The sequence below is a fragment of the Halichoerus grypus genome, chromosome 2, assembly GCF_964656455.1.
Source record: "Halichoerus grypus chromosome 2, mHalGry1.hap1.1, whole genome shotgun sequence".
Lineage (NCBI taxonomy): Eukaryota > Metazoa > Chordata > Mammalia > Carnivora > Phocidae > Halichoerus > Halichoerus grypus.
This window is the reverse complement of record NC_135713.1, coordinates 19,228,384-19,244,638: the sequence shown is the minus strand read 5'-3', so window position 1 is coordinate 19,244,638 and position 16,255 is coordinate 19,228,384. Positions and strand designations below refer to the sequence as shown.

Genomic DNA, 16,255 nt, shown 5'->3' with positions numbered 1-16,255 from the left:
GTGTATATAAGATTAACATACATTCATATATGATGTATATATAATACAGTGTTAATGCATATAAGTGCATATATGTTACACTCAAAAAATAAAAGATTGAGGTTAGCCATTGCTGCCTAGCACCACAAAATGTAATGACTTGTCACAACAATAATCTTATTATTTGCCGTGGTTCCTCCTCTGTAGGTCTGTTTGTCTCTTTGTCTGTCTCTGTCTCTGTGCTTCTCCCTGTGGTTTCTCCATGTGTAGCTGGGATTCCGTAGCACCTGATAGCTTCACAACTGGATTGCTTACGCGGTGGCTCAGGGCCATAGTCCAAGTGTTACATTTCAGAAGGCAGTAACTTTTTCACTTCTTCTTCCCCACCTTTTCTGACACAGCCTAGAAAATTATGCAGCATTACCTCAGCTACATTCTGTTCATTACAAGAGATTCAAGGGGAAAGGATTTAGACTCTGCCGCTTGATGGGGATTCCAAAGTGGAGCGTGGAGCTATTTTTCTTGATTAGGCCGTGGCAAGTTATCAGAAGGGGATATAGGCTAGAAATACTGTTGCAACCACCAGTGGGAAATGTTATGTGCTACATGTATATAATTTTTAAAAGTGAATGCACATAGAAAAAAGTTGTCCTTGGAATATAAAGGTATCATATCAACTACAAAATCTCAAGAGATGGCATGGAGAAAAATATTAGGAACATAACGTAGAAAGTAAAGCAACAAGACCTCAAGTTGGAAAATCAGAGCTGAGTCACAATAAAATTAAAAGGAAAAACAATGCAGACTGATATCTGAATAATAGGAGCTCCAGAACAGGGAAAATGGAGTGAGAGAGGATATCAATGAAAAACTTTAATTAGAGTGTCCCAGAACAGAGATAGCAGAATGAAAGCACTTGGTGAGAATCCTGCAATTTTGATAGAAATATACAAACACTAAAGAACAATAGCATACATTTTCAGAAATCTAGACAACAGATTTTTTAAGTTTCCAGAGAAAATAAACCTCTGAGTCTTATACAAAGATCAGACATCAGAAAGACCTCAGATTTCTTTTTTAAGATTTTTTTTTTTTTATGTGTGTGTGAGAGAGAGAGAGAACAAGTTGGGGGGGCAGAGGCGGAGGGAGAAGCAGACTCCCCACTGAACTGGGAGCCCCATGCAGGCTCGATCCCAGGACCCCAAGATCATGACCTGAGCTGAAAGCAGATACTTAACCAACTTAAGCCACCCAGGCATCCCTAGACTTCAAATTTCTTAATAGCAATAGTACTAATAAGACAATGATGGAGTAGTGTATTTCATATTCTCTAGAAAAATAATATCCAGCTTTGCCTTCCCTGCCCAACAAGAAAATACATGTACATCCAGTATTTAGACGTTACCCCAAAATTTTATAGTAACAACAACCAAAAAAGAGGGAAACATCCTGGAGATTGGAGAGGCAAAGTATTCTGGTGAAGAAAGATCTGAAGATAACAGCTGTAAAAAAGTGAATCTCAAACAGCCCCTTTGGGAACATGGCAGGGGCTCTGGGAGATTGTCTTCAGAAGGATGGAAACTGTTTAGCCTCAGCAGCTTGAGAAGAAATACACACAGTTGTGGAAGAGTTTGTGGTCAAAGTAAAGGAAAACACACACACACCCAGGAAACTAAGGATTTCGACAAATACTATTAGTGAGGAAAAGAGAAAGTATGAATAGTAACAAAGATAATGTATGGGAAAGTAAAATTAATCATCATGGGGCTAGAGAAATAGACCCCAAATCAACTCCGTGTTTTAAGAGTTGACCTTAATTATATTAACAAAGAAAGGTTGAAAGTAATGCATGGAAAAATACTAACATTTAAAATAAAGAATGATTAGCAATAAGATAATAGAAAAAAGAATTGCTAAAGATACAGTGAGATGGTGCAATCAGAGTATAGAAAAAAGAAGAAAATTATGAAATAGGGTTTAGTAGAAAACTTATTATATTGATTATAATTGATCGATGTTGAGCTGCATATATAATGAATTTTCTTCAAATTACTATAATTCAGAATAACACTTTTGCACACTAGAAGAAACTACACTAATTTAAAAAGTACATAAAATGATCCTACTTGATAGAACAGTCTCTGGAAACCTCAAAAGTAGTCTCATGAATTCAGATGGTAAAAATGAGCTAAATGTTAAAACAAAATGTAAAATTATAACGAAGGGCATCAATATGTCCTTAATGTATGGAGATAAAAACAATATTTGAGACGAGGAAGTGTTCTTATGTTTAAGATTATACTCTCTCCAATTTAACCTATAAATTGCAATCCCAATCAAATACTTAGCAAATTTTGTGTTTTTTGTTTTGTTTTGTATTTTTAGTAGAAAGGAACATGCTAATGTAAAAATACATGTGATCAAGACGAAGAATCCCAAGACAATTTTTTTTTAATTTTTTTTTTTTTTTTTTTTTAAGATTTTATTTATTTGCGAGAGAGAGAATGAGAGACAGAGAGCATGAGAGGGAGGAGGGTCAGAGGGAGAAGCAGACTCCCTGCTGAGCAGGGAGCCCAATGCGGGACTCGATCCCGGGACTCCAGGATCATGACCTGAGCCGAAGGCTGTCGCTTAACCAACTGAGCCACCCAGGCGCCCCAACCAAGATAATTTTTTAAAAACTGGATAATAAAGGGTACTTATTTAAACAGATATCAATCATCATAAAGCTTCGGAAATTGAGTGTGTTTTTAGGTACTTATGCTATAGTAATGCCAACAGACAACTAGAACAAAATACCTGTGGTTATCTAGAAAAAATAATTTTTTTTGGAGAAGCATCAACTTTTTTGGTCATTTGTGCTTAGAAAAGTGGAAGCTTGCACACCTGAGGATGGTGCTGGGCCTCTTCCCAGTCACTGCTGGTGAAGGGCCCAAAACCAAGCCATCCAGCTCCCTCATGATGTTCAAGAGCAGGGGTGAGGCCCTAACTATGTCCAGCGAGGCCTGACAGCGTCCAGCTGCGCATGCTCAGCGGGGCTGTTGGGGTTGTACCTCTCCGGGAAGGTGAACAGCAGCCCGATGCAGATCTACAGCGAAGAAGGTGGAGCTAAGGCTTTCGGCTGGAAGTCGTCAGGTGTCCACAGCTTGATGTCCAGCAAGCCCTCGGTGGTGCTCTTCTTTTTAGAGCAATGGTAAAAATAAATAAATAAAAAACAAAACATATGCGTAGTTACATAGAATAACTTTAGGTGATAGAGGGAATTAAAATCAATGGTTTAATGATATCTACTGTAAGTCTTCATTAGAGAAAAATAGATCTGTTGGTAAAACCGCGCGCGCGCGCACACACACACACACAACATTCAGATGGTAAAAGTGAGCTAAATGTCCAAAGAAAAGCTTTAAAGAAATTAAAAGTGAAGAGAATGTATGAGGTCATATATATGACTTTGGGTTAGGAAAATATTTTTTGAGTAAGATACAAGAAGAAATTACCATAGAAGAAATGACTGATAAATTTGACTAAATTAAAATTAAACATTTTCTGAGACAAAAGAAACTATAACCAATGTTGAAAGAAACATACTGGAAGATGACATTTGTGATGGCATAAGAACAAATTACTAATATTCACGTATACAAAGAATTTCTTACAAGTTGAGAAGAATATGACGCACTGTGCAAGAGATACAAAGGAAAAAAGATACAAGAGATAAACTGAATGGTTTATAAAACTTAAGTGAGGAAGTGTGTCTCATTCAAAGCAATGGCAAGTGCAAAAGCCTGAGGTAGAAATAGACTTAACATGTTCAAGTAACAGGAAGGTCAGTATGAATTTAAGTGGTTAAAGGGAGAATGGAAAGAGATGAGATCAACATGACAGGCAAGGGCTCCATCATTAGGAATGTTGTAAATTAGGGTGAGGTGTTCAGTGTTCTAAATGGGATGGGAAGCCATTGCTGAATTTGGGGCAGAGTAGTGGTATGCATCAATTTGCATTTTTCAATTATCATTGGCTGGTGGGTGGAGAGCGGCAACTGCAAAAGGATGGAAATAGAGGTGGGAGACTGCGTGGAAGCATGGTGACAGGTTAAGGTGATTTTTATTGGGATAGCAGCTGTGAAGGCAGTGAAAAGGGATTGGAGATAGATTTTGAAGTCAGAAAGGATGTGCTTATGGAATAAATGAGTAGTTGGGAGGAAAATCAATGACCCCTAGATTCTTAGTTTGAACAACTGCCTTGATGATTACGCAGTTTGCTAAAATGAGAAGAGTTGATTTGTGTGGAGGGTAGAAATGAAGCATTCTGTTGAGAACACGCACTAATACTCAAATTGTAAACATATAAAATATGGAAGAAAAAGGTTCTTCAGGGTGGTGGCATGTGTGAGGATATAAGGAAAGGAGCGAAAGGACAGAGAAGGCTTCAGTTGTATGAACTGCAGTTTATTTTAATTATTTTTTTCTGCTTAAAGCAAAAAGGATCTGACATAAATTTGGCAAAATATTGACATTTATGGAATCCTGGCACTCAACTTTTTTGGTTTATGATTCTCTATGCTTTTCTTTATATCCCATTACGGTGGCATCCATTTTCTTTGGGAATTAAAGCCAGATTTGTAAGCCTGGAGTTGATGGTGCATGAAGGGGTCAGATGGAAGGTGGGGAGACATCAAAATAAATTATGCTAACTTTGTAATGAAGTATAATAATCATGCAGAAAAATGTGCATATCAAAACTTCACAATTCAATGTATTGTCACGAACTGGTTTAAATTTAGAATACTCTGATCTTTTATCCCCTCTTCTTTATTTCTTTTATGTTATTGTCATGTGCTTTATTTCTGCATCCAAACACATTACTATTATTACTTTGTAAATTCAGTAATCTTTATATTTAACATACTTACAGTTTTGATGTTTTCATCCCCTTCAGAAATTTTATTTGAGATCATTTTCTTCCATCTTGAAAACTTTGGTTTCATATTTCTTTTACTGAATGCCCATTGGGATAAATACCCTTAGTTTTTTATCTGAAAAATAATTATTTCACTTTCCTTTGTGAAACCTATTTTTGCACAGTGTAGAATTTTCGGTTGCTAGGTATTGTCTGTCACTGCTTTAAGATGTCATTCCATTGTGTTTGGGCTTCCAACATTTCTATTGAGAAACCAGCAATCGGGATTAAAACTTGCTGCTTTGAAGTTAATGCATCTTTTTTTTTTTCCTGAATACTTTTACAGTTTTCTGTATGTTTTATGTTTTAATTTAAAATGTGACTATAATGGGATTATTAATGGGATTAGTTTGCTTTTACTTTTATTTGTCCCTTTGGAGTTTCTCAGATCTTTTTGTACCTGTTGGTTGTATCTTATACTAGTTTCAAAAAAAATCTTCCCCATTTTCCCTTCAAATATAATTTGTGCTCCATTCTCTCTTTTCTCTCTTTCTGGGAATCCAATTTCATGTGTGTTGCAACTTTTGATTTGATTTCACAAGCATCCGATGATCTTATCTATTTTTTCTCATATATTTTCTCTCTGCATTTCAGTTTCTATATACCTAGCTCTAAGTTGGTAACCTCTTTTTACCTTCTAAAAGACTAATCTTGTGTTTTTCTATACCCAATCTGTTGTAAAAACTCTCTATTGATTTATGAAAGCCAGACATTATATTTTTCATTGTAGAATGCTCTTTTGATTCTTTTATTTTTTTAAGATTTTATTTATTTATTTGACAGAGAGAGAGACACACAGCGAGAGAGGGAACACAAGCAGGGGGAGTGGGAGAGGGAGAAGCAGGCTTCACGCAGAGCAGGGAGCCTGATGCGGAGCAGGGAGCCTGATGCGGGGCTCGATCCCAGGACCCACGACCTGAGCCGAAGGCAGACACTTAACGACTGAGCCACCCAGGCGCCCCTTGATTCTTTTTCATTTACATTTTCACCTGTTTTTCCATCTTTTCCTTTCATTTTCAAATGTATATAATTACCTTTCAATTTTGTCTGCTAAATATAATATGTTAATTATTTATAGTCTCTTTCTATTCTGTTTTACTCTCGCATAAGTCATATGATCTTGCCTTTTTGCATGTAGAATAACTTTTTATTCTTATTACAAATTATGTATAAAGAATTTAAAGCCTCCAGAATGGGTTATTTTTCACTGGAAAGTCTTCTACGTTTATTGGATTATTTGGTTATCATCTGTGATCATTAATTTTATGTATCAACTTGACTAAAACAGGATGCTCAGTTGTTTGGTGAGACACTAGACATTTCTAGGAAAGTAACTTTTTAATGTAATTAACCTTTATAATCAACAAATTATAATTAAATCAAATTATTCTCCATGATATGGGCAGGCCTCATCCAATCAGCTGGAGGCCTTAAGAGCAAAAACTGAAGCTTTTGAAAGAAACTTAAAACTGTGACATAGAAACCTTGCCCGAGTTTCTTTTTTTTTTTTTAAAGATTTTATTTATTTATTTGAGAAAGAGAGACAGAGAGCACAAGAGGGAAGAGGGTCAGAGGGAGAAGCAGACTCCCTGCTGAGCAGGGAGCCCGATGTGGGACTTGATCCCGGGACTCCAGGATCATGGCCTGAGCTGAAGGCAGTCGCTTAACCAACTGAGCCACCCAGGCGCCTCCTTGCCTGAGTTTCTTGCCTGCTGGCTTGGCTGAAGATTACATCAACTCAACTAAATTCTGAGACTTCTGTCCTTCACTACTGATGTTAGCTTTTCTAGCTTTCATTCCCATGAGCCAGTTCCTTATCATTCTCTCCCTGGGTAGAAAAGATAAGATAGAAAGAAAGATTTATAGATATAAATCTTCTATTGGTTCTGTTTTTTTGGAGAACCCTAATACATTAACACATTTTTTTTAAGATTATTTATTTATTTGACAGAGAGAGACACAGCGAGAGAGGGAACACAAGCAGGGGGAGTGGGAGCGGGAGAAGCAGCCTTCCCGCCGAGCAGGAGCCCGATGCGGGGTCTCGATCCCAGAACCCTGGGATCATGACCTGAGCCAAAGGCAGACGCTTTACAACTGAGCCACCCAGGCGCCCCACATTACCACATTTCAATCAGGGATTGAGGAAGATCAGGCTAGAATAGCCGTTTGGTAAGACTGTGTCTACTACAGTTTATTCCTTTCCTGAGAGGGTGAACCCTTCAAGTAAGAGTGGTTCCTAACTCCTCTGCCACAAAATTCTACAGTTCTACCCTTCAAAAAATTAATCATTTGATTGAAGCTGGTTCAACAATTGACAGAAATCTCTGGGAGAATAAGCTGTGTTTTGCCACTTAAGCTTTGCATGAAAAACAATGCATGTCCTGCTTTCTTTTCTTCCTGTTTGTCAAGGAATCAAGCCTGTTCTCTTAGCCTATAGAGGTACTGGGAATTACTGAATGCCCCTAAATGAAAAATTCCTGTATTTCTTCAGGTTCAATTTGACATGCCCTGGGAGACTTTCACAGTTCACCTATTTGCTATTGTTTTTCTTTTCAAGTCTAAGAATCCCAAGTCTCTAGGAATGTGGACAATTATATTCTGGCTTTCAGCCTGGACCTTGAGCCATCTACAGACCCATAATTCAACAAATGTCTTACAGGAAGGCATTTGAGGACCTTCATTTCTCCCATAATTTTACTCCATTACCACAGGAACTCTAAAATCTTTTCTGTTTTCTTCTTACCCCCGAGATATCCTTTTTGGACAATCACAGATTTTTACCTCCACATCCAGCTCAGAATGGGCAAATTCCCAAAGGGAAGAAGAAGCTGCCAGTCCCCAGTTCGTTTTTCTACCATTCTCTCCTCCCAAGTTTTCGTCCATTCAGTTCTAGTTTACACAGTGACTTGGCCTTGGCAATCTGTTTTCTTTGTAATTTATCTGGTTGTTCTATATGTTGGCAGTGGGAATATTGTCCTGCTATTATTACCTAACTACCTTATCCTACTTTTAAGATAAATTACAGATGTTTACAATGACTTACCATAGAGTTTCAGAGACAAATTTGGTTTTGCATTTCTATCCCTGGCTCTTCACTGAAAACTTAAATTCGCCCCCTGGTAATCTATGTATATATCTTATTATCACTGATCCAGTCTCATAGTTAACTGGAATTTCTACTTGCTTATAGCTCCAATCTTTTTCCATATAAAGAATAAAATTTTCTTTACATGCGCTAAAAATGTGGAGTTTTCATTATGGACTTCTACTTCCATTTCACTCAACTCAGAATATTTAGCCTTTCCAAGAAAGTAGTACAAAATGAACTCTTTAGTCCTCATGCCTGTGGCATTTGGTGCTGATGTTCATTTCCTTCCACAAATAAATAATTAGGTATTATGTTCTGTGAAATTTTAAGAGTCCAAAGGAATAGAAACTTGGTTCTTATCCTCAAATAAATATATTTGTAGTATATTTAGTTCCATAAAGACTTATATAAAAATAATAGTTGAAAATTTCTACAGATGTTATGAAATTTTACACACACACACACGTAATACATATATCCACACAGATCCATATATATATACATATTATATATATACATATTATATATATATATGCAAATACACAAAAATTATAATTGGAGCACAAAGGAAAAAGAGGTTAATTCAGCCTTACGAAGGAATTTGAAATGACTATGAATCAAAGAAGTGGGGAAGGAAACAAGTTATAGAGGCATGATATTATCTGGGAACTAGGTTTCCTCATTTGATGAAGATGTAACAGTCTTTCAGTCAAGCGAGCAATTCCCTTTCCTGAAGAGAACATCCATCCTGATTTCTCAATTTCCTTTTTCTGTGTGTGGAAAAACATAGAAAGTTGACCTAGAATAGGAGTTTTTAACTTAGTGGTCTGTGACCATATTTCAGAGCATATTTGTACTCTTTGATAATACATATAACATTGTTTTTGTATTTTACACACACACACACACACACACACACACACACACACGTTTATGTAATTTCTTTTATAAGAGCATTCATAGTCCTTTTTAGATTCTCATTTAAGCAGTGCTTCAAAAAATCCAATGCATGTAAAGATCCAAACCCCTTTTCATTTTTCTTGACCATAGCACCTAGAGACAGCAGGTAGCTGCCTGGTCCTTCTCCTTTGGGCATCCAATCAGGTACTTGCTACTCTATAGCTTTCAAGATGAAAGCACCTTTACAAGTCTTAGAAACCCAACAGCTTCAATACTGCCTCTGTAACAAAATCTCCAAAACTTCTAAGCCCTAAAATACCGCACTTAGAATTCTCATCATTTCCTTCGACTTACATTAGTGCAACCCAGTTCAAGAAATACTTATTTAAATAAATTTCTTCAATGCATAGCTATCCCTAGCCCTTTCTTTCCTTTTACACCTCCTATTTTCAGCCCTTATTGGTGAAAAGGAGGGAGGAAGGGTTCTTAGCTGCCCATATAGCCCATAGAAAAGAAGTGATTGTCCTTTATTAATTCTTGTCTAATTTCTTTTCACCTTATTGATTGAAAATGAAAATCTCTTAGTTTTAATTATTTTACATTTCCTTAACAACTATTTAGACATGTATTTACATATATTCGTATATTATAAATACAAGGTGCTTAAGAAGACTTCTCCAAGTTTCGGGGAAAAATGAGGTGTAAAATATTTGATGTCATTCTCACAGCACGAGGGGATACTTTGCACAATTTAGTGATTTTCAAAACTATAAGAAGGAAGATGCCAGACTTCTAAAAGAATACGAACCTCCCCTAAAATATTTCCCCAATTATTCTCTTTAGAAAGGATAAACTAATACATCAGAAAGAATATGACTACTGTGTATTATACATACCATTTAAAGTCTTGAAGTAGATAATGTCCTGTAAAACTATGTCTATGGAAAACTTAAATAGATCCCTTCAGTGTAATCTTTGTATCTTTACAGTACTAGCAAAGCAATGCACCCAAGTTGAGACACTTCAAGATGTGCGTTAGCAGTAGTTCTAAAACTGATGTCTTCTTGAATTTTACAATACTCTCTGTAAAGAAATCTGACCTGTTGCAGGGTCTCAAGTAATTTCTAATGGCTTTAAAGAGTGCCCCCAAACTACAGGATGATTCCAGATTAGACTCACCAGTTAGGTGGTCAATAAGCAAAAATAACAAAACAAGGCAACAACAACAACAACCCCACACAACTTTCAACAGGCTGTATGCTTAGAAGACCAAATAGGAAAAGGAAGCCCTAGTTATTGAATCTAGACCCCATTTTCTTCTTGGAGGACCTTCTCTAGGGAACCCCCTCAAATGTGGATAATAAACCACTTATTTTCTTTCTTTCTTTCTTCTTTCTTTCTTTCTTTCTTTCTTTCTTTCTTTCTTTTTTTTTTTTTTTTAAAGATTTTATTTATTTATGTGACAGAGAGAGACATAGTGAGAACAGGAACACAAGCAGGGAGAGTAGGAGAGGGAGAAGCAGGCTTCCCGCGGAGCAGGGAGCCCGATATGGGACTCGATCCCAGGATCCTGGGATCATGACCTGAGCCGAAGGCAGACGCTTAACGACTGAGCCACCCAGGCGCCCTTTCTTTCTTTCTTTTCTTTCTTTCTTTCTTTCTTTCTTTCTTTCTTTCTTTCTTTCTTTCTTTCTTTCTTTCTTTCTTTCTTTCTTTCTTTTCTTCTTTCTTCTTCTTTTTTTTTTTTTTTTACCAGACCCAAGCTAAGCAGACATCATTATTCATCCATCATGTAATCCTCTATGCTTACCTCTGGTCCCAGAATAAGATGGTTCAGTAAAGTATTTACCAATCTAAATCATATATTTGGGGTATTTTAAAAGGATCATAATTGTTTTACAATCCATTTCATTGATAAGCTTTAATTTCTTCTCTCCATTTCTATTTTTGAAGGAAAAATTGTTTTATTGGGATTCATAAAAATTGGCTATATTTTTTCTACACCATTAATATTAAAATAATGCCCAGTCTCAATCTGTAAGCTTTGCATCCTCTAGTTCAAGATCTGCCACCCCTCTTCCCTCTTCTTATCCATTCTCAACAAAATAACTATGTATTTATTTCTGACCAGACTCTGTTTACTTGCTTTAATATGCCTTCAGCTGCTTTCTGATGCCAGCCCATCTTTACTACTATTCTTTTATTGGATACAAATTTGAAGTATTTGATTCAGTGTCTTATCTTGCATTTGATATTGTATTACTCACAAGAGCAATGAGAGCAAAATGCTAATGATGCTGCTGCCAGGATAGCACAGCATATTGGCCACATTCAGGATTTTTTTAAAACAAATATAGATATTGGCTGTTTGAAAGAACAACGGGCATAAAATTATCACTGTACATTAGAAAATCTATTCAACAGTTTCTAATATTTTTAAGTCAATGCACACACACACGAAAAATTGTTAAATTCAGATAGTGAATGATATAGACCTTGTGACTTGTTCATCAAAATTTATCCTTCAAAGAACTAGTCTAGAGGCGCCTGGGTGGCTCAGTCGTTAAGCGTCTGCCTTCGGCTCAGGTCATGATCCCAGGGTCCTGGTCTCGAGCCCCGCGTTGGGCTCCCTGCTCAGTGGGAAGCCTGCTTCTCCCTCTCCCTCTGCTCCTCCCCCTGCTCATGCTCTCTCTCTCTCAAATGAATAAATACAACCTTAAAAAAAAAAGACCTAGTCTAACTGTTATGAATATAATTCTAATATTTTATAAACATAATTCGAATTTTCTCTGCTGCCTTTTCCAATTTTTGGAATGGAACCAAATATCAACAATTACTAATATCCAAAAAAGTATCTATATTCTGAATGAGAAAGAATCTCACACAGCAACATAGGTTCCTCTGAGCTAGTAGTAATCAGTTTTCTTGGCAGTACTGACAGATAGGGTTTTTCGCTTTTTAAAACTTGTTCATTTTCTTCCAGCCAAGGCTGAGAACATAAGGTAAAATCTTTTATCAGTTATTCTTTTGGTAATAAATTATTTAAATTCCCAGTACTTTATAGATAGATACTTTGTTTTTTTTAATAATATTTCTTTACGTAATGTGAGGAACTGAAAAATAAAAATGAACTGATATTAAGAGATAAAGATTCCACCAACATAGCAGCTGCCCTGAGGTATAATTTTAATTTAACTTCTGTGTCATAAAACAAAACAAAACAAAACAAAACAAAAAAACAAACTGATCATATCTCAGTTTCTTCCTCTTAAAAAAAAAAAAAAAAGTGGCCGGCCTTAAACTAGATAAGCTGCAATACCTCTTTTAGGTTACAAACTTTGTTTTAGACAAATACCTTAAGATGACACTTTACATGAAATGTAAAATTATCAGAAACCTGCCACATTTAAAATTAACAGGCTTTCATTAAATAACCTGTAGTTAAAGTATATCTTTAAAATCAATGCATTGTTTAGTTTTAATTATTAAGCACGCTACTCGATACAAGCAAATGGGTTATATAATTAACTACATCTAAATAGAAAAGTTAAATAATAGGAAAATGACTTTTAAATGTGCAGCACAGGACCAGTTGTTCTATTTTCATTAATTGTCATGTATCTTGCCATGTCCTTTATCTGCTTGTGAATTTACAAGGAACACAGCAGATTGTGAATTTTTAATAGGCTTTCCTCAAGGAAAGAAAAGGTCAGTATTAACATAAAATTCTTCTTAAAGATTTGTGGCACAAATGTTTCACACAGGAGAACAGGTGTTACTGAGGAACTAAAGCCACAATAATCTGACATTTTTTTCTATGTTTAAAGAAAACTTAATGTCTCACATAATAAAATAGCACAAGGTCAAATCAATACAAAAGTTATTTCAAAGTGGATGCTGTAAGTTACTTGGCACATGATCCATAATCGTATTTCTTGGTAACATAAACAACTGATTTTGTTCAATTAAGTATTTAATAAATCCAAGTATTGATACCTAACATCCAAATAAAAAAAAAAGAGAAGAGTAATGTGAAAGCTATCGTTGCAAGGACTCACTAACCCTGGTCTGATCTTTACTTACTTAGTAAATGAATCGGAATGTGAAATAAAATTCTATCACACATACAAGGAATGAGGAACAGAGACATTATACCAGGGTAAGGGTGGGAAAAATATACAAAAGAAAGATAATTAAAATAATAAAGAGCAACTTAAAGAGAAGAGAGGACACTTAAGCAGGAGAATATAATTCAAGAATTTTGTCCACTGGTCTCGTTCTGTAACTAAGAAATCAGTCATTCCAGCATACCTGCTATGCGTTAGCTCTTGCCTTGTGAGTGTTTCAAACATGGTTTCAACTCCCCAGGTCTCAGGGGGTCTAGAAATACATCTCTCTGCCTTATAGTAAATATCTGTTGCAGTTTCTTTCTTGTCCAGTTCCCAAACATGTTTATTTAAATCATATTTTGATTAACACAGGCCAATGGTAATTTGGGCCCCTTATTCTAGTGTTAGTGTTCTGCAAGAAAATAAGATACTTCTTCTTTTTTTTTTTTTTTTCCACAAGCTCTAATGGTTTAAGAAAAATGCTTTATAAGTCTGGCTTTTTAAGACCAAAACTTATAAATGCATAGGTCTAATTTGTTTCCCTTAATTATAAGGAAGTAGAAATACTTCATTTCTTAGTTGCGTATAACACCCAGTGCTCATCACAGCACGTGCCCTCCTTTTTTTTTTTTTTTTAAAGATTTTATTTATTATTTGACAGAGAGAGAGAGATAGTGAGAGAAGGAACAAAAGGAGGGGGAGTGGGAGAGGGAGAAGCAGGCTTCCCGCTGAACAGGGAGCCCAATGTGGGGCTTGATCCCAGGACCCTGAGGATCATGACCTGAGCCAAAGGCAGACGCTTAACGACTGAACCACCCAGGCGCCCCCAACACGTGCCCTCCTTAATACTCATTTCTGATTCCTCAAATCACAGTCCAGCTTTTAACCCTCATCTCTCTGATTTTGTTCTACCATGTGCAACTTCCTAATCCCACGGAAACTTCCATAGTATGGGGCCCAATTACAAGACGTAATTTTCTCTTTCTATAGTATAAGTGAAGGTAAAAATCCTGCTGTGATTCATATTTCAAAATTGAACTTTATAATAATTAAGATCTCATCATTCTAGCAATTTTTTTGCATGTCTAACTGATTAGAATAGCAGAACTGGTCTTAATGATTTACATCTTGCTGTATGTCCTTCCCCACTCCAAATCTACATTCTGTATTCACCTAGTGTTCTGTACAGTTTGTAAAAAGCAAAAATTTCCCAAGTTTAAATCTCTACTCATTCTTTATCCAGTAGTTTAAATGATAGTGCTGTAGGAAAGCCTCACATACTGCTTTGGGCTAGTTTTGGAGATGTCTTGTGAATTTCATTTGAATTTTCCATAGCACTAGAATAGAATTGCTGATTAACTTTTAGAAGTACTTGATTCTTATGAGAGTAAGCACATATTTCTCAATTACAATTGTTGAATGAATAGACAATAAAAGTCATAACTGTTTGCCTCAAACCACAGTTATCTGATCAAATGATTAATAATATCAATAATCTTTTCTTGAATTATTTTGATTCCCAGACAGAATAAGAAACATGCAATGCTTATATCTGCCATTTGGAAAATTGCCATGGTTGCACATTCATGTAATTGGAAAGGTTCCTGGCAACTATGTGTATTTTCAATTACTAAAAAGCATCAATCTTGTGACTTTTTGAGAGTGGTTCCCTGGACAACACAGTCATATGTTACTTCTGAGAGCTTTTTAGCTAAAAGCAGATAGTTCTTGAGTTTCTCAACCTTACCTTGTTGTTTATGAATAGCTAAAAATGCAGTAAAAAGCTATTTGTTCCCTGACTTCTCTTTTTCTTTAAAGAGCATATCCATTTGGGTTTTTTCCCCCATTATATCTGTAATAATGAGTTATTTGTCCAGAAATCAGAAAAACTGAGTTTGATCCAAATTTGATGGCTTAATGTTAATTACTAAAAACCATTAACTAAAGAGTAGACTGCTTTTATAGACCCAACAATAGCCAGTAATACAACGTATTAGTCATAGGTGTGTGTTTCTAACATATATTTATTTTAAACAGGTTCAGGTTCATGTAAAAATGATTCCGCAGCCAAGTCCATTGACATAAGCTCCAAAAAAGAAAAAGAAACTTTCAAATAAAAAAATAAAATTCTACTTTAAATAGAAAGTAATCAGTTTAATATTCATATATGCAATTAGATGAAAATGTCTGTTGATGTAAATAAGCTAAAGCAAAATACCAAACCTTATTTAGATAAACATCTAATTCTCTAATTTTTTGCATAATTGAAGGATATTGTCTCCAATTTTAAATTTTCTAGGTTATACCTCATTGTGCCTATTCTGATTTATGACTACATTTTACATGAATTCTTAAAAAAAAATATTTGCAATGATGTCTAACTTATAATAAATGCCTTATAGAACTTTAGCAAATCTACACATTTTTTTCATATTTCTTATCTGATAGAAAAACAAAATAAAAATTTTAAAAACATAATCTCTTACTGCAAATAATCAAACTATGATCCCAGCATAGAAAATGTATATTGGTTGGATGGTACAATTAAAGACAAAGTTACAATCCTTGTATTTTACAAAGCCATGCTCTGTCCCTCCTACACCTAAGCTCCACCATTCAGGGTAAGAATTCCATGGAGAGCAGGGGATATTCACATTTGGAACCTACACATCAATTTCCAGATCATATTCAAGGTACCTGGGACCCATTATTCCCTGCCCAGACATCCCCAGCTTGCTTTTAGGTCCAAGGAGCCTCTGTCCTTCAGGTCAGTCACCCAAAAGCCGGACTTACCCACTGTTATATGCATCCTGAACCATGGGGACAGTCCTAGTGGGCATCTATTAAAATACAACATAGATGGAATTTGCCCATGAAAATAAAAAATAAATAATAAATAATATATATATTATATATATAAATAAAAATAGATATAAATAAAATAAATAATAATAAATAAAAAATAAAAAAAAATGAAAACATGGAATCCTGGGTCTCATTTGCACTGGGATGGGTGACACAGTGGGCTGAAATGTCCACATGAATGCCTGCAACACTCTTTGACATGACGAGTGAATTCTGGAAGATAAATGTTGTGGGCATAGACAAAGGGCAGGAAACAGACATGTTTTGTATTTATTGCCTTTTTCCTGTACAAAATGTGTTTGAGGTTATTAAGAAGATAGATTTGACAAGGTAGGAGCCTATATAGAGTATATTT

At 35.6% G+C, this 16,255-nt stretch overlaps 1 protein-coding gene across 2 annotated transcripts in view; it reads left to right on the top strand.

Moving 5' to 3' along the window:
- Positions 1–16,255, top strand: part of LOC118544817 (cadherin-10) — a 176,122-nt gene that overhangs the window by 105,373 nt on the left and 54,494 nt on the right. The window lies entirely within an intron of this gene.